The sequence below is a fragment of the Mesoplodon mirus genome, assembly GCF_964341445.2.
Source record: "Mesoplodon mirus genome assembly, chromosome: 2".
Lineage (NCBI taxonomy): Eukaryota > Metazoa > Chordata > Mammalia > Artiodactyla > Ziphiidae > Mesoplodon > Mesoplodon mirus.
The window spans coordinates 50,395,816-50,415,063 of NC_138977.1; the positions used below are offsets into that span (position 1 = coordinate 50,395,816).

General features: G+C 38.6%; 1 protein-coding gene across 1 annotated transcript in view; it reads right to left on the reverse strand.

Moving 5' to 3' along the window:
• The window catches only part of SLC4A4 (solute carrier family 4 member 4), a 350,822-nt gene that overhangs the window by 157,427 nt on the left and 174,147 nt on the right, over nucleotides 1–19,248 (reverse strand). The window lies entirely within an intron of this gene.

Here is a 19,248-nt window from a genome sequence, read left to right on the forward strand (position 1 = left end):
TGTTACAGCCCTTTACACACATCCTAATCTACCTGTTTCTATTGCCTAGAGATGGGCTTTTTCCTCATCTCAGTAGAGCCAGCGCCAGGGAAAAAAAAGGCCTGGACCTCCTCTCCCCCAGCCTCTGCAGTCCTTCCTAGGGCACCACTTGCTCTGATCAACCCAAAAAAGCCATCTGCACTCCATCCTCTGCCTAACACTTTGATCAAGAATATTTCTCCGTAGTGGGCAGCTGATCCAGAATCCCCATTCTTTGCCTCCAAGCAGTGTTATCACAGCTCCCCTTATTTCCTGCATTCCCATTTGCCAGACTAAAGTAAGTGTATCCCTTCTTCCCCTTAACACGTCAAACTTCTTATTCATGTCAAGCGATGGATTTCATCAGGAATACTCCATGGGAACCAAGCTCCCCGGCTGTAAAGCTGCTGTAGGTAAAATCCATTGGCAATCCAGCCAGTGACTTCAGACATGGTTATATGAGAACAGAGAGGAGGGACATCTTGAAGAGGGATAGACCATTTTCAAATAGACTGGTTAATCAACAAAATACTGAGCTTTCATTCTAGAGTTGAACCTGAAATTTCCAGGCTTACTAAGCAAAAGAGTAATTCTTCAAAGCCAGGGTGTTTAACCCACCCCCCTGCAGGGTGCTGAGTAATGCGTTCAGCATTTAATCCCCTGTGATCTGACTCAGGCTGGTCTTCACACCAAGAGGACAAGGGTTGAAAAACAAGGATCAAGGTTCGAACACAGCTTCACATTTACTTCCACATAATTCTTTAGATTACAGATTTCCATTCCTTCAGACCAAACTTTCTACACATAATTTTGCAAAGGACTCAAATCTACCCCCTAATAATTTAACGTCTATATAACAGCAGCTCTTTAAATAATATAATTGTCTTTAACTACTAGATCAATTTTCCTGAGTTGGCAAAACAGGATATTTTCCACTCTGCTGCATTTCATTGAGTAAGCATGGCCTAGATCTCTTAAACACTTTACCTGGTAGGATGTTTTATTCTAGGAAAATTTGAGCACAGGGCATTTTTCAAAGGAAAGTAACATGTGAAAAACTGTTTTATGAGCAAAATTAAAAGAAGCTCTTTGAAAGCCACATTTTCTTCTCTGAACCGCATACTAGGTTTCTAGTGTCCACTCAATACAAAAGACACCAGGCCCAAACAAGAATGCCTCCAAATAATGCTGGGCTTGAAACTAAGGAAATGATGAGTACATACAATTTTACACTTTACATTAGAAAATAAAACTAGTCTTTGGGACTAAATGGGTGAAAATTCTACCTGCATAAGAAATCTGAACTAGATATTCTTAGTGCAATGAAGTCTTAGCAAATCCTTAATCGTAAGTTAAAAGCAACTTATGTAAATGAATAGATGAGATTGATTTCTAATTATTAAATCAATTGTACATAAGCAGCAATACTGAAATGAATTTGAAAGCAATTTTTCATTAAGTAATTTAAATTTCCTGGGCAATATTCTAAACTCACTGATTTGCTTTGGAAATCCTTTATAAATACTACGAAGGTATATTTCAACTCAAGCACTGTCCTAACTGCTGCAAAATATGAATAAGTAGAAGCCAAATGAATAAAGTTTCCATTATAATGGTAATCCTAATTGATGTCACAACTTTTCCAAGAAACCTCATATACTGTCTCATTTCTCTCATTTCTGAAAGACAGTTATAGGATGGCTATCTATATTTGTACTATATGGGGGAGTAGGGAGGCACAGGGATAAGGAAGATGCAGGAACCAGATGGGGAAGAGGAGGCCAAAGTTAAGAAACAATCACATCTATTGTTCCTCCCAACCTTATCTGATTCTCATTAATAAAAGTAATATTAACAGCTTCACTGATGTTTAACTTTGTACTACACTGAAAGAATTCAGAAGTCAACACTTTTAGGTAAACCTTAAGCAAGATGATCAGCATTCTTGCATCTTTTCCCATCTCCCTCCCTATCAAACTCTTCACCCCTACCCTGCAACACCCTGAACGAGGGAAAAAAGCTTCCCAATGTTCTAAATCAGTGGTGGCCAAAGTGTGGTTCCCAAACCAGCAGTATCAGCATCACCTGAGCACGTGTTAGAAATGTAAATTCTTGGAACTCACCCCAGACCAACTATATCAAACTCTGGGTAAGGGGTCTAGCAAGGTGGGTCTTAACAAACCTTTGAAATGATTCTGAAGCAAGCTAAAGTTGGAGAACCACTGCTCTAAATAAATCCGTTATCTTAACCGGAGGCTGTGTCCAGGTCAGAACTGAATTGAAAGAAACATAACTTGACGTAGCAAGAGAGGTAGCTCTGATAAACTTGTCCTCCCCTCCAAGCCACTGCTCCATACTATCATATCTCAAGCAAATCATTAAGTTAGCATCCTTGCCACATAAACACACAAAAAAAGATCATACATGGCCCTTCCTCTAAATCCTCGCCTACACAATCAAATAAATAAATAACTTTGTTAACAGAACTCACTGTTTAATCAGCCTCTTCCAGAAACATATCACCCAAATCAAAGAAGACAAGGACAAGATATTACAAACCAGATTATATCTGGGAATCAGAAATTTCCATGAGGCACTTCAGCAAACCTGGGAAACTTACACAACAGGACCCTAACAATGTTCTACTGTGGATATTTTGCACCTAACAGTCAACAAGACACATTGTCAGGATAAGTCAGTGCTTTCTAGACTTTTGGCCTATAATGTGAACTCATTATACTGCAATCTTGAGTGAGTGGGGATAGCAGAGGCAAATGTCACCTTGTAACAAAAAGGTGAAATACAAGCCTGCCCCAAAGCATGCTACTTATTGTGCAAGTGATGATTCACCTACTCAAAGCTACCACTAATAGGCCTTTTCTATCTAATATCCAGGGTAAATGAACATCTCATAACTGGTATCCGTTCAAAGGAACTTTGTTTGTTTGTTTATTATTTTTGAATTTTATTTTATTTATTTTTTTATGCAGCAGGTTCTTATTAGTCATCCATTTTATACACATCAGTGTATACATGTCAATCCCCATCTCCCAATTCTTCACACCACTATCCCCACCCCACCGCAGCTCACCCCCCTTGGTGTCCATACGCTTGTTCTCTACATCTGTGTCTCAATTTCTACCCTGCAAACCGGTTCATCTATATCATTTTTCTAGGTTCCACATATATGCGTTAATATATGATATTTGTTTTCCTCTTCCTGATTTACTTCACTCTGAATGACAGTCTCTAGATCCATCCACGTCTCTACAAATGACCCAATTTCATTCCTTTTTATGGCTGAGTAATATTCCATTGTATATATGTGCCACATCTTCTTTACCCATTCATTTGTCGATGGGCATTTAGGTTGCTTCCATGTCCTGGCTATTGTAAATAGTGCTGCAATGAATATTGGAGTGAATGTGTCTTTTTGAATTACGGTTTTCTCTGGGTATATGCCCAGTAGTGGGATTTCTGAGTCATATGGTAATTCTACTTTTAGTTTTTTAAGGAACCTCCATACCGTTCTCCATAGTGGCTGTATCAATTTACATTCCCACTAACAGTGCAAGAGGGTTCCCTTTTCTCCACACCCTCTCCAGCACTTGTTGTTGGTAGATTTTCTGATGATGCCCATTCTAACTGGTATGAGGTGATACTTCATTATAGTTTTGATTTGCATTTCTCTAGTAATTAGTGATGTTGAGCAGCTTTTCATGTGCTTCTTGGCCATCTGTATGTCTTCTTTGGAGAAATGTCTATTTAGGTCTTCTGCCCATTTTTGGATTGGGTTGTTTGTTTTTTTAATATTGAGCTGCATGAGCTGTTTATATATTTTGGAGATTAATCCTTTGTCCCTTGATTCATTTGTAAATATTTTCTCCCATTCTGAGGGTTGTCTTTTCACCTTGTTTGTAGTTTCCTTTGCTGTGCAAAAGTTTTTAAGTTTCATTAGGGCCCATTTGTTTATTTTTCTTTTTATTTCCATTACTCTAGGAGGTGGATCCAAAAAGATCTTGCTGTGATTTATGTCACACAGTGTTCTTCCTATGTTTTCCTCTAAGAGTTTTATAGTGTCCAGTCTTACATTTAGGTCTCTAATCCATTTTGAGTTTATTTCTGTGTATGGTGTTAGGGAGTGTTCTAATTTCATTCTTTTACATGTAGCTGTTCAGTTTTCCCAGCACCACTTATTGAAGACACTGTCTTTTCTCCATTGTATATCCTTGCCTCCTTTGTCATAGATTAGTTGACCATAGGTGCATGTGTTTACCTCTGGGCTTTCTATCCTGTTCCATTGATCTATATTTGTTTTTGGGCCAGTACCATATTGTCTTGATTACTGTAGCTTTGTAGTATAGCCTGAAGTCAGGGAGTCTGATTCCTCCAGCTCCATTTTTTTTCCCTCAAGACTGCTTTGGCTATTCAGGGTCTTTTGTGTCTCCACACAAATTTTAAGATTTTTTGTTCTATTTCTGTAAAAAATGCCACTGGTAATTTGATAGGGATTACATTGAATCTGTAGATTGCTTTGGGTAGTGTAGTCATTTTCACAATATTGATTCCTCCAATCCAAGAATATGGTATATCTCTCCAACTCTTGGTATCATCTTTAATTTCTTTTATCAGTGTCTGAGAGTTTCCTGCATACAGGTCTTTTGTCTCCCTAGGTAGGTTTATTCCTAGGTATTTTATTCTTTTTGTTGCAGTGGTAAATGGGAGTGTGTCCTTAATTTCTCGTTCAGATTTTTCATCATTCGTGTACAGAATGCAAGGGATTTCTGTGCATTAATTTTGTATCCTGCTACTTTACCAAATTCATTGATTACCTCTAGTAGTTTTCTGGTAGCATATTTAGGATTCTCTATGAATAGTATCATGTCATTTGCAAACAGTGACAGTTTTACTTCTTCTTTTCCAATTTGTATTCCTTTTATTTCTTTTGGTTCTCTGATTGCCATGGCTAGGACTTCCAAAACTATGTTGAATAAGAGTGGTGAGAGTGGACATCCTTGTCTTGTTCCTGATCTTAGAGGAAATGCTTTCAGTTTTTCACCATTGAGAATGATGTTTGTTGTGGGTTTGTCATATATGGCCTTTATTATGTTGAGGTAGGTTCCCCCATGCCCAGTTTCTGGAGAGTTTTTATCATGAATGGGTGCTGAGTTTTGTCAAAAGCTTTTTCTGCATCTATTGAGATGATCATATGGTTTTTATTCTTCAATTTGTTAATATGGTGTATCACATTGATTGATTTGCATATACTGAAGAATCCTTGCACCCCTGGGATAAATCCCACTTGATCATGGTGTATGATCCTTTTAATGTGTTATGGGATTCTGTTTGCTAGTATTTTGTAGAGGATTTTTGCATCTATATTCATGAATGATATTGGTTTGTAATTTGCTTTTTTTGTAGTATCTTTGTCTGGTTTTGGTATCTGGGTGATGGTGGCCTCACAGAATGAGATTGGGAGTGTTCCTTCCTCTGCAATTATTTGGAAGAGTTTGAGAAGGATGGGTGTTAGCTCTTCTCTAAATGTTGGATAGAATTCACCTGTGAAGCCATCTGGTCCTGGACTTTTGTTTGTTGGAAGATTTTTAATCACAGTTTCAATTTCAGTACTTGTGATTGGTCTGTTCATATTTTCTATTTCTTCCTGGTTCAGTCTTGGAAGGTTATACCTTTCTAAGAATTTGTCCATTTCTTCCAGGTTGTCCATTTTATTGGCATAGAGTTGCTTGCAGTAGTCTCTTAGGAAGCTTTGTATTTCTGCGGTGTCTGTTGTAACTTCTCCTTTTTCATTTCTAATTTTATTGATTTGAGTCCTCTCCCTCTTTTTCTTGATGAGTCTGGCTAATGGTTTATCAATTTTGCTTATGTTCTCAAAGAACCAGCTTTTAGTTTTACTGATCTTTGCTCCTATTTTCTTTGTTTCTATTTCATTTATTCTGCTCTGATCTTTATGATTTCTTTCCTTCTACTAACTTTGGGTTTTGTTTGTTCTTCTTTCTCTAGTTCCTTTAGGTGTAAGGTTAGATTGTTTATTTGAGCTGTTTGTTGTTTCCTGAGGTAAGATTGTATTGCTATAAACTTCCCTCTTAGAACTGCTTTTGCTGCATCCCACAGGTTTTGGATCATCGAGTTTTCATTGTCATTTGTCTCTAGGTATTTTTTTTTTTTTTTTTTGCGGTATGCGGGCCTCTCACTGTTGTGGCCTCTCCCGTTGCGGAGCACAGGCTCCGGACGCGCAGGCCCAGCAGCCATGGCTCACGGGCCCAGCCGCTCCGCGGCATATGGGATCCTCCCAGACCGGGGCACGAACCCGTATCCCCTGCACCGGCAGGCGGACTCCCAACCACTGCGCCACCAGGGAGGCCCTCTAGGTATTTTTTGATTTCCTCTTTGATTTCTTCAGTGATCTCTTGGTTATTTAATAACGTATTGTTTAGCCTCCACGTGTTTGTGTTTTTTATGTTTTTTTCCTTGTAACTGATTTCTAACCTCATTGCATTGTGGTCAGTAAAGATGCTTGATATGATTTCAATTTTCTTAAATTTACTGAGGCTTGATTTGTGACCCAAGATGTGATCTATCCTGGAGAATGTTCCATGCGCAGTTGAGAAGAAAGTGTAATCTGCTGTTTTTGGATGGAATGTCCTATAAACATTAATTAAATCTCTCTGGTCTATTGTGTCATTTAAAGCTTGTGTTTCCTTATTAATTTTCTGTTTGGATGATATGTCCATTGGTGTAAGTGAGGTGTTAAAGTCCCCCACTATTATTGTGTTACTGTCGATTTCCTCTTTTAGAGCTGTTAGCAGTTGTTTTACGTATTGAGATGCTCCTATGTTGGGTGCATATATATTTATAATTGTTATATCTTCTTCTTGGATTGATCCCTTGATCATTATGTAGTCCTTGTCTTTTGTAACATTCTTTATTTTAAAGTCTATTTTATCTGATATGAGTATTGCTACTCCAGCTTTCTTTTGATCTCCATTTGCATCGAATATCTTTTTCCATCCCCTCACTTTCAGTCTGTATGTGTCCCTAGGTCTGAAGTGGGTCTCTTGTAGACAGCATATATATGGGTCCTGTTTTGTATCCATTCAGCAAGCCTGTGTTTTTTGTTTGGAGCATTTAATCCATTCACATTTAAGGTAATTATCAATATGTATGTTCCTATTACCATTTTGTTAATTGTTTTGCGTTTGTTTTTGTAGGTCCTTTTCTTCTCTTGTGTTTTCCACTTAGAGAAGTTTCTTTAGCATTTGTTGTAGAGCTGTTTTGGTGGTGCTGAATTCTCTTAGCTTTTGCTTGTCTGTAAAGCTTTTGATTTCTCCATCGAATCTGAATGAGATCCTTGCTGGGTAGAGTAATCTTGGCTGTAGGTTCTTCCCTTTCATCAGTTTAAATATGTCATGCCACTCCCTTCTGGTTTGTAGAGTTTCTGCTGAGAAATCAGCTGTTAACCTTATGAGAGGTCCTTTGTATGTTATTAGTCATTTTTCCCTTGCTGCTTTCAGTAACTTTTCTGTCTTTGATTTTTGCCAATTTAGTTACTATGTATCTCGGCGTGTTTCTCCTTGGGTTTATCCTGTATGGGACTCTCTGCGCTTCCTGGACTTGGGTGGCTATTTTCTTTCCCATGTTACTGAAGTTTTCAACTATAATCTCTTCAGGTATTTTCTTGGGTCCTTTCTCTCTCTCTTCTCCTTCTGCGACCCCTATAATGCGAATGTTGCTCCATTCAATGTTGTCCCAGAGGTCTCTTAGGCTGTCTTCATTTCTTTTCATTCTTTTTTCTTTATTCTATTCCACAGCACTGAACTCCACCATTCTTTCTTCAAGGTCACTTATCTGTTCTTCTGCCTCAGTTATTCTGCTATTGATTCCTTCTAGTGTAGTTTTCATTTAAGTTATTGTATTGTTCATCTCTGTTTGTTTGCTCTTTAATTCTTCTAGGTCTTTCTTAAACATTTCTTGCATCTTCTCAGTCTTTGCCTCCATTCTTTTTCCGAGGTTCGGGATCATCTTCACTATCATTATTCTGAATTCTTTTTCTGGAAGGTTTCCTATCTCCACTTCATTTATTTGTTTTTCTGGGGGTTTTACCTTGTTCCTTCATCTGGTACATAGCCCTCTGCCTTTTCATCTTGTCTATCTTTCTGTGAATGTGGTTTTTGTTCCACAGGCTGCTGGATTGTTGTTCTTCTTGCTTCTGCTGTCTGCCCTCTGGTGGATGAGGCTATCGAAGAGGCTTGTGCAAGTTTCCTGATAGGAGGGACCAGTGGTGGGTAGAGCTGGGTGTTGCTCTGGTTAGCAGAGCTCAGTAAAACTTTAATCTGCTTGTCTGCTGATAGATGGGGCTGGGTTTCCTCCCTGTTGGTTGTTTGGCCTGAGGTGACCCAACACTGGAGCCTACCTGGGCTCTTTGGTGGGGCGAATGGTGAACTCTGGGAGGGCTCATACCACGGAGTACTTCCCAGAACTTCTGCCGTGTCCTCCTCACAATGAGACACAGCCACACCCCCGCCTCTGCAGGATACCCTCCAACACTAGCAGGTAGGCCTGGTTCAGTCTCCTATGGGGTCACTGCTCCTTCCCCTTGGTCCTGATGCGCACACTACTTTGTGTGTGCCCTCCAAGATTGGAGTCTCTGTTTCCCCTGTCCCGTCAAAGTCCTGCAATCAAATCCCGCTGGACTTCAAAGTCTGATTCTCTGGGATTCCTCCTCCCGTTGCCGGACCCCCAGTTTGGGAAGCCTGACGTGGGGCTCAGAACCTTCACTCCAGTGGGTGGACTTCTGTGATATAAGTGTTCTCCAGTTTGTGAGTCACCCACCCAGCAATTACGGGATTTGATTTTATTGTGATTGAGCCCCTCCTACCGTCTCATTGTGGCTTCTCCTTTGTCTTTGGATGTGGGGTATCTTTTTTGGTGAGTTCCAGTGTCTTCCTGTCGATGAGTGTTCAGCAGTTAGTTGTGATTCTGGTGCTCTCATAAGAGGGAATGAGAGCAGGTTCTTTTACTCCACCATTTTGAACCAATCTCAAAACTTTGTGTTTCTTTAAATTTTATTTTTATAAAAAGAAGAAAAAGAAGAAGAACCAGCCTCGAGTGTATAATCATAATTAATTTCTATATCACTGTATTTTGGCCATAAGAAAAAGAAAGATATGGAGAAGCACATTTTCAAGCAGTTTCACACAATGAAAAGCAATTTCATTTTCAAAGTACCCACTTGGCAGGTACATACTGTTTTCTGTAAACATTAATTGCATTCTGTACTAAGTTTGAAAATCATTGCTATTCTTTAGCACACATGTAGCAATTTATAAAGTCCTTTGCAATCGTATCTATCATATACAATAAAAAGGAGTGAGGAGAATGTACAGCATAGAAAGGTGATGATACTTGTATGTGTACACATTGGGTAAAAATGTAAACATGTATGCCATGCAATGACACATAAACTGACCCCCCATCTCATACCCTTATAATGAGCCTATACAGTATATTCTCTGTACCCCTACTGACTCACTGATACTCCTTTCCCCCCTTTGATGACATAACAAATCTACTAGAAAATGTGTATACCTAAGATTAAGGGTGAACTCATCTTTTTGAGTATAAGTACTTTAACTTATGTTATCTTACTTAATCCTCATATAAACACTTTGAGATTAGTATTATTATTACCACTTTATACATAAAATGAACTTCAAGGAGGTTAAGTTCATGATCACACATCAAGTGGTAAAACTGTAATTTAAATCTGTATCTCATAATACCAATCCCACTACCTCTGGGGGGGGGGTGTCTCTCTATGTAATTTACATAAATAAAAATACAAACATTATCATTTCTAATGAAGAGAAAATATAATATATAGCCACAAAGAATATATTCTATTTCCATGCCAATTACATGCAATATAAAACCACCAAGGATGTTTAAGGCAGAAATGTTCTTGGTTTCCAATTTAGCTGTTCCCAAAGATGGAGTTTGCATATCTTACTTTTTCATTTTCATAAAGAAAAGGAGAAAAAGATTGAACTCAGCTACTCTGCCTGCCAGAGTGATTAAATAGTAGCCCCAAACCACAGCTCTGTGACAAAGAAGAAAGGATGCTAAAAGCAATAGCAAAGTAATTATAAAAGCAATAATGCCACATGCTTCTGAATGTCCTAATTCATAGCCATAGCCAAGGTGTCTGTAAAATTCCACAATGTACATACAGCCAATTCTCCATTATTTCCATATTAGTTTTGTACCTTTCAAGGTACTCCAACTGCAATTTCTTCCAGTTACAACCACGAAAAACAGGAATATAATGGGACAGGGAGAATAAATCACTTGGGATACTCACAATGAGTTTGACTGAGAAAGTCTATAAGGAATGGCTGGGATAAGCTTGCATTTTGTCAGATCAGTTTCCTAGTCTTCCATAGCAACAGACCATCAAGAGCTGTCCCCACCAAAAACAATAAAAAAATAAGCATGTCATCAAGACCTCCAACCAAGTGTCATTGCCCACCTCCAAATAAAATACAGAAATATTTAAAATATAAATATTAGGGGGCTTCCCTGGTGGCACAGTGGTTGAGAGTCCGCCTGCCAATGCAGGGGACATGCGTTCGTGCCCCGGTCCGGGAAGATCCTACATGCCACGGAGCAGCTGGGCCCATGAGCCATGGCCGCTGAGCCTGTGCTCCGCAACAGGAGAGGCCACAGCAGTGACAGGCCCGCATACCATAAAAAAAAAAAAAAAAAAAAATATATATATATATATATATATATTAGACTAAGGAAAGTTTAAAATATTACCAGAAAGAGCTCTTTGAAAGAATTTCATAACTAACAGAAAATCAGTTTGGATATTTTCGCTTGTACAATTTTTAATTATTTTGTTTTATTTAGAGGATTTCTGTTGTTTGTTTGTTCATGATTTAATATAATATAAACTCCAAGAGTCCAGAGCCAAGGCCCTTGGTTTGCCTTGTTCACAGTTATAGCCTCAGAGCTTGGCACTAGTGGCACTTAATAAATATTTGCGAATGAATGAATAATAGCAACTGGGTATCATTTTACTTCCATTTGGAGTTACTACTATAAACACTACTGTTCAAACTCTATTTTCTATGGAGGGAGATGCTGTGTGCACACTCCAAGAAACTTTAGACTTGGAAAGCCTTAGAGTAAATAAGGAAGAAGTTTGTAGCTGGCCCAGAACTAGCAGAATGGAAAGGCCCTGCCAAACTGGCTAACAGCCTGTCAGTCAGTCAGCAGTGGGAACAGAGGTAAGAAGCAATGAAAGGGAGAATAGGAAACCCCATGTGCAAGAAGAATCAGATGAGAATGAGAGGAGAAATAAGAGAAGGTGTCAGGACCTCACTGAAAGGAAAGGAGAGGCTTGGGAAGAGAAAAGTCTGGGGGAACAGAAATAACTCAAAGCAAGTGATCAGCTTGGAAAGTAAAGCAAATTTGGAGAAAGGAAGAAGACATCAAAAGATCCAGATAACTATCAAAGTAGTTGAGTCAAGCTCTAATCAAAAGCTGAAGTCATCCCTAATGTACGGGGTAAGGATGATGGAGAAGACATGCTTATAGAGAGAGCTGGAAGTGTGCAGAGGCCAGACCAGAGCAGAGCAAACACAAAGACTATTCTCTTTTTTAAAGACCATTCTCTATTATTTTGAGACCTCTGCTGTCCACGTGGCCCTTTGTAATCTACCCATCCTCAACTTCCTTGATCCTATTCTCTCCTGTTTTTGAATTTTCTGAATTACTCTGTGGACTTTTCCCAAGATTCAATGTTAGGGCTTAGACATCTCAATGTCAAATATACAACATTTAGCTCTTATAAGTCTTTTTAAATTTCAACCAGCAAAAGCAAAATGCTCTAACCCTAGTGACTCCCATTCTAATAATATTGCACACGATATTTAATTTTTATTATGATCTAAAATAGTAGTTTAATTTTTTAAAGGCATTTCATTCCCTTTCTGTGCACACACAACACACACATACACATACACATAACACTTTAAAAATCTCTATTCAGCTGAGGAAAAACGTTCAGAAACCAACAAGGACTAGAAAATTTACTAAAATAGGAAAGTCCCCATAAAGGACTTCAGGGAATCTGTGGTCCTTGTGATCACATACAGTATTTGTAATTCTTTGTGTGTCACCTGTCCATGTGTGCACGCACACACGCACAATATAATACTATGAACCAAAAGTTATTCTGTCTAAAGAATATAGGTGGAAGTATATAAAATAATTTGTGAACTTATCTCATGAAAATAGAAAAAGGAAAGAACAATGCCATTGCAAGACTATGCTAGTTAGTAAAAGGGTAAGTGAGAAAGACCGATGGAAGATTATGACAGAAGAAAACAAACATCTCACTGCCTTCATTCCAAAAAGGCATTGAACCAAAGTGATTTTACTAAATGCCCTTAGGCCAAGTTGAGGAATTTCAATAGATCCACGCAGCCACATCATTCCAAGCACGCGTACCAGTGTCTGATTTCCTAATTTGGGCCTACTCTCTTGAATCTATATGTTAATACCTGATCCAAGATATAGCAAAATTTCACTAAGTCAGATTAATGGAGAAATTCTCTGAATTGATGAAGTGTCTAAATTTAAAACAATTTAAGAAGGCTACCAGTTCAACTAAGTATATAACTTGGCAAATGAGTTTATTCCTCTCCCTTCCTAGATACTTTTAAAATAATAGGTTAAAAAGTCGTGAAAACCAAAAAGTATAAAACCTTCTCAATTAAAAGAACTGGTAGAAGGACAACAGAGACAAGAGACTTCAAAAGCTTTCTAGAAGAAAAAGAACAGATAAGAGTATTAGACTCTGGTACTATTTGCACTATATAGAAATGGCAGTGTAAAATACACACAGAAAGGCACAGAGTCAAAAAAGGGATCTTCCGTGCAAAACCCTGAAGAAGTGCCACACTGGAAGAGACCAAGTACAATGGAGGCCCAAGTAAGATGCAAGCGGAAAGAGATGAGTTCTTAGAAAGTCAATACGCCAAAAGTTTACTAGGACCCTAGTGGGCAGCACACCCAGCAGTTGAGGCACCACAGGGCTCTCTGCTGCAGAGAGATTCAGAAACGACCGAGCAATCAGTGCAGGAGTTTGCAACTCACAGCAAAGTCTTCTGAATTCTAGAATTTAGGGGACGCCTCAGGATGACATTTCCTGCTCACTCTAAAACAAATCCTCTTACTTAAATACAAATGGACAATTGAGAATCATCAGACATTTAAGAAAGGAAGCCCAAGACTAAAACACACACACCCACACAAAACCAAAACACCACAACTTCAATAAAAGAATTACAATTTAGAACATTTAAATAAAAATTCTTACTGGTTTGTGAGAGATTTGAGAAGATATTATATCCATAAAACATGGATAGGATGTTAAGAAAAACAGAACAAGGAAAATGCTTTAGAGTTATACTTTTGAAAACTATATATGATTGCAACATATGTATATATACACGGGTTAGAAAATAAAATCAAGCAAATCTTCCAAAAAAGTAATGGTTGAGGGGGAAAAGATCCAAAAAATATGAGATAAAAGATCAGAGGTACAGAGGATCAATCCAGAAGGCCAATTAGGAGGACTATTAAGAGTTCTGCTAAGCCAGAACAAGGAAAATGAAAAACAGAATATTATTAAACAGAATATCCTAGAACTAAATAAAGGACATATTTCTTCAAATCACAAGCGTCCCTAGGGAAAAATGAACAAAACAAACCACATACTCACAAAATCCAGCCCTGTACGTAAATGAATCATTACAAAACTTCACAACACCAAGAACGAAGAGACTACCCTAAAATTTCCTATCTAGAGAGAAAAGCAATAAGAATTGCACTTTGGAATTCTCTTAAGCAACACAAAACAGAAGAAGAGAATGGAATTACGCTTTCAAAGTTCTGGAAGAAAAATTATTTTCAACCTACATTACTATACTCATCCAAACTATCAACCAAGTGTGAAAAAACAATAAGGAAACTTTTGGCCAAAAAATAAACCCTAAAAAATGTCAACCTTTATATGTCCTTTCATACAAAGTCCCTTGAAATGCAATTTGGCAAAATGAAAAAATAAACTAAGAAAAAGAGATACATGGTCTCCAACTCAGGAGAGCAATGAAAGTAAATGCCAGAAGAGCAGCTGTGCAGCAGGTCTGGGGGCAATGTTGTCTTATGGAGCAGCAGGGTAATGTAGGGTAGAGAGGAGACAGCAAGGAGGGAGGGACCTGTGAGAAGGAAGTATTTACAGGGTTTATTAGTGGCCTTGAGGTATTGAAAGAGCTTGGGAATACAGTAACAATAGGTAATTTGAAAAAAAAATGCAATTTAAAACTCCAGGTTAAAAAAAAAAACTGTACAAGACAGAAAATGTAATTATAACCCATGATACAGCTTTAAACTATTTTCATAGTCATAATAATATAAATATTATTTATGAATTTCTGACTTTAGATTCAACTGATAAAGCACAGAATGTATTCCTAGATAACAAGGATGTAAATCTAACCAATATTTACAATAAATAGAAGTACCAGTGACAGAAATCTGAAAGTAAAATTGGTGAGGAGAGGGCCAAGGAAGGGTACGGAAGCCAATATCCTTTTCTGACAAGGTAAGAAGTCAAAAGATTCTCTCCATACTTGCTACAAAAAGAAATAAAACTTAGATTTATTACCTAAAATTGCAAATGTAATTAATAATGGAACTAAGAATAATGACACAAATGTATTTGGAGGAAGGAAAAATGTTTGTAGAAAATAAGTAAAATCTTTTCTAGCAAAGAAAAAATTAATAGGAAACGTCTAAGACTGATAAATCAGAAAAAGCAAAATAAACCAATTATATGAAGATAACCATGACAAAACTAAAAGAAAAAAATAGAAACAACTTAAAGGGTTAAAAGTGACTGCTACAAGGGCAGGTCTGGGAACAAGGAAGATGAAGCAAAGGAGTTTCTTTTTCATTAGAAGTCCTCTGTGCTCTTCAATTTCATAATCATTTGCACACAGCACTTTAGTAAAAAACATAATACATATGTCTATTTATCATATGATAATGTTAATTAAATCTACTTTTGTTATTTTGAAGTACCTGAGATTAAGTTGAAACATTACTGACTAGTAGACAATCTTGGGAGTTTTAATTAGATCAAATTTTTAATATAAACATGGAGATCAAGATTTTTTAAAGAGTTTAAAATCAATTTTTGAGTAGTTTCAACATGCTCCATGAAATAATATTTACACTATTTTTTTTTTAATGACGGCAAGGAAAATCTTCCTGAAGCCTCTGTCTGATTATCAAAGATTCATTTCAATAGCTTTAGTCAACAAAAACCCTTATATCCAAAAGTCTATGCAGGGGAAAAAATAGTATGTGCAGAAAAGCAAGCTATTTAACATAGTCTTGCATCTGCAGCCAAATAAATATATAGATATGAATGTCGCTATCAATGTTGATATAGATACAGTTTATTAGTATTATATATAGACATTGATACAGATATAAAACTTTAAAAGAGTAATAGACACATTCTCTGGGCCTCCAGCTACAAATGCAGCCCCTCCTAACTACTCCTGATTTACACTCACAAAATGTGACCTGGAAAAAAGCCATTCAATTAGCTTCCTGGTGCAGTAACTCCTCATGGCTTTGCTCATGCACATCCAGTTAGCTGATACACATTGGGCAATCGGTGGTCACAGGTCACCCACAACTCAGAGGACAGCCTCTAGGAAAGAAGGGAACAAGGACCTTTGGGGCCCACCATGTCCCTATCACATATGTGGCCCTGAACACTCTACACATTTGGGTGTCTGAGCAAGAACAAAGGCACGGTATGTAACAGAGAAGAACAAACCTGACTCCATACTGGATCTATTGCTTTAGCTCTAACATTTGTGTTCTGTTGCTTGTGCTTAGTCATGCTGGCTCTGCACTTTTGTCTAGTCAAACAGTAAAAGAATGTTACCTATAGCCTGAAATATACATAATAGCAATGTCAAGCCTCTGCCTCCCAGGCTGGACCTTCAAAAGCGTTAACACTTTACATTCATATAGAGGTAATAAGTTGCAGAACAGAAAATAACATTTGTCTTGTTGAAGGTTTACAGGGACAGTAACCAGATCCTACATGGGCAGCTGTAAGAACAAAAGATGATCACACTCACTCCAGGGTCTGGCCAGCACCAAGAAGTCTGCAAAAACCAGTCATCCCCGCCTCCCCTTTTAATATAAAAGAAGCCTGAATTCTAATTCGCATAAGATGGTTCTTTGGAACACTAGTCTGCCATCTTCTTGGTCTGCTGGATTTCTGAATAAAGTTGCTATTCCTTGCCCCAATACCTTGTCTCTCGATTTATTGGTCTGTCGTGCACCAAGCAGTACTAGCTTGGACCTGTAACAGGTATATCACCTTTCCCAGTGTGCACTGGCTCATATACTCACTTTCTCTGCCTTGGAGAGGTTTATTATGCAATTCAGCCAAAGTGACATCTAGGTTTCAAATGATGGGGCCTCAAGTAATCATAGGGCTACTCTGGGGAATTCTGGTCAGAACTAAGATGGGCCCACGATTTCCTTCTTATTGGAAACCTCAAGTTGAACTGAATGTCTACAGTTCCGAGTTGATAGTGCCTCACTCCTAAATCTCATCTAGTCATCTTGTTCTAAGAAATCCCAAGGGTGAGAGTCTGTAATTCCATGACACAGATTTGCATGACACCAACTGCCGCAGCCATGATTTTTATGACTGGTGGGTGGGGTGTACGTGGTGGTAACTCACACCTCATCCTCTCTCAGATGAACCTAATGGGTTCATAAGGAAAAATATAAAAGGAACCCAAGAGATAACCTATGTCAGCATAATATCATGGAAAGGAGACAAAGGTAGAGCAAGAAAAGATTATAAAATAGAATAATAGGGCTTCCCTGATGGCGCAGTGGTTGAGAGTCCGCCTGCCGATGCAGGGGACACGGGTTCGTGCCCCAGTCCGGGAAGATCCCACATGCCGCTGAGCGGCTGGGCCCGTGAGCCATGGCCGCTGAGCCTGTGCGTCCGGAGCCTGTGCTCCGCAATGGGAGAGGCCACAACAGTGAGAGGCCCGCGTACCGCAAAAAAAAAAAAAAAACCCAGAATAATAATAGCTTATAGAATTGCTGTAGGATTAAGCAAGGAAACACATGAGTAAGTGTCCTGCAGAGATGTTCAATAAATGTTAGTTTTTTCTCTTTCCTTTTGGCCTATAATCACATGCATAAATCCCCTCTGAATTCAAGATCCTCAGAAAACTGAACTACAAATTGCAGGGTAGGATCTTATCATTCATAATTTTCCAGCCCGAAAGATCGTAGCTGGGGGTTAAAATCATCTGAGCTGATTCAGGAAATGAGGATTGAGGCCCAAACATAGGTGTCACTCATCACACAGTGGGTATGCAGTGACTTCAGGCAAACCAAAGTTAGAGAGCTCCTTGCAAAAGTGTTAGATGTCTCCCTGAGTGCAAAGGTCATTAGTAATTATTTACTTGAGAAACCTATGTAATATGTACCTAACTTACTTATGTGTGTTCCATCGTGCTGATAGGAAGTTCTTTAGGTAATGACAAATGTTTTCTGAGAACACTGTGGTCTTAGTTCATTCTGGCACTTATCATTCTGATTTGAGGGCAATATATGCCTTTCTCTATTTCCTCCTGAAGTGGAATGGAGGGTGAACTGGATGGGAAAAGAGACAGTGGTAAAATATATGAACACTTGAACAATAACAAAAAATGACGCAGACTCTAAGAATACTCCACTGGGTCTAGTTATACTGTTTAAAGACTGCTTAAATCAGTGGGCAGAGGTACTTTCTAGAAAATCCATTTTCTGCTGAATCAAGATGAAGAGGGGTTTAAAGCAGAGGATGAAAAAACCTCATATCAGTAATAACCTGAATCAGTATCAAAAAGTTAGCTTCAGAAATTATTTCAGTACAGTACCACTGGAAATTTCTCACTGTTATACATATCTCTTGCAGGAAGATAATACAGAGGGTACGATAAGTGCAAACGCCCCACAGGGTAGATATTCTGGAAGGCTGGCTATGTTATTAGAGATGTGGCTCAGAGAATCACAGAGTTAAAGAACACCAAGAGCACTAACCAATTTCTCTCCCAAGCAGTTCTTCTCTTATAACAACAGACACAGCTAGTCTCCCAATGTCTGTTTATACACTTTTTTTTTTTTCCGGACGCGCAGGCTCAGGGGCCATGGCTCATGGGCCCAGCCGCTCCACGGCATGTGGGATCTTCCCTGACTGGGGCATGAACCCGTGTCCCCTGCATCGGCAGGCAGACTCTCAACCACTGCGCCACCAGGGAAGCCCTATACACTTTTGATGACAGGAAACTTGCCACTTAATGAAGCGATCTATTTTATTATAATTAAGCTCATTCTTACATGCAGTAAACCACTTCAATTTCCCAGGTAAGCAGTGGCATCTGGATGGACCAAGAGACAGTGAGTGCCAACCAAAGCATATACATACTTAGAAAGAGCTGGCTTTCATTTAAATACACAGAACTTATTAGAAATAATGTACATTCTCATATGTTCCCAGACTTAACTAAGGATTTTCATAATAGAAGCCCTTGCTTTACCCTTTACAATTCTCTAGCACTGGGGAGTTGGTCCCTGCAGCCCTCATTCCCTACCAAGAAGCTGGTAGACAAAGGTCCCTTGATGAGAAAACCCTGCATCCTCATACAAGAGGGACGGGACTCTGTCCTTGACAACAGGGCCTGAACCTGGATCAAGTCACTGATCCTTTGAAAAATCACTGAAATTCATAAATCTTTGAATCATGAAAATAAAAATTACACACTCAAATCCTTATCTAAAACATTAGGAGTCCAAGTCAATATCTTATTCCCTAAAATATTCACCCATAGGGCCTGATTGTTCTTTAAAGCAGCAGAGCAAAGTCTACTTTCCTCTGTGTGTTTATATTAAGCCCACTCTCATGAACCAACTACGTTGCCTTTCTCTGATTCCACTCATCCACACTCCGATGGCCGAGGCACATCCCTCACTATCTAATCACATCCCAGATGGTTTCTAGGTTCTCATTCTCTGCCTTCAGATGTGACCCACCCTCCTCTACAAGCA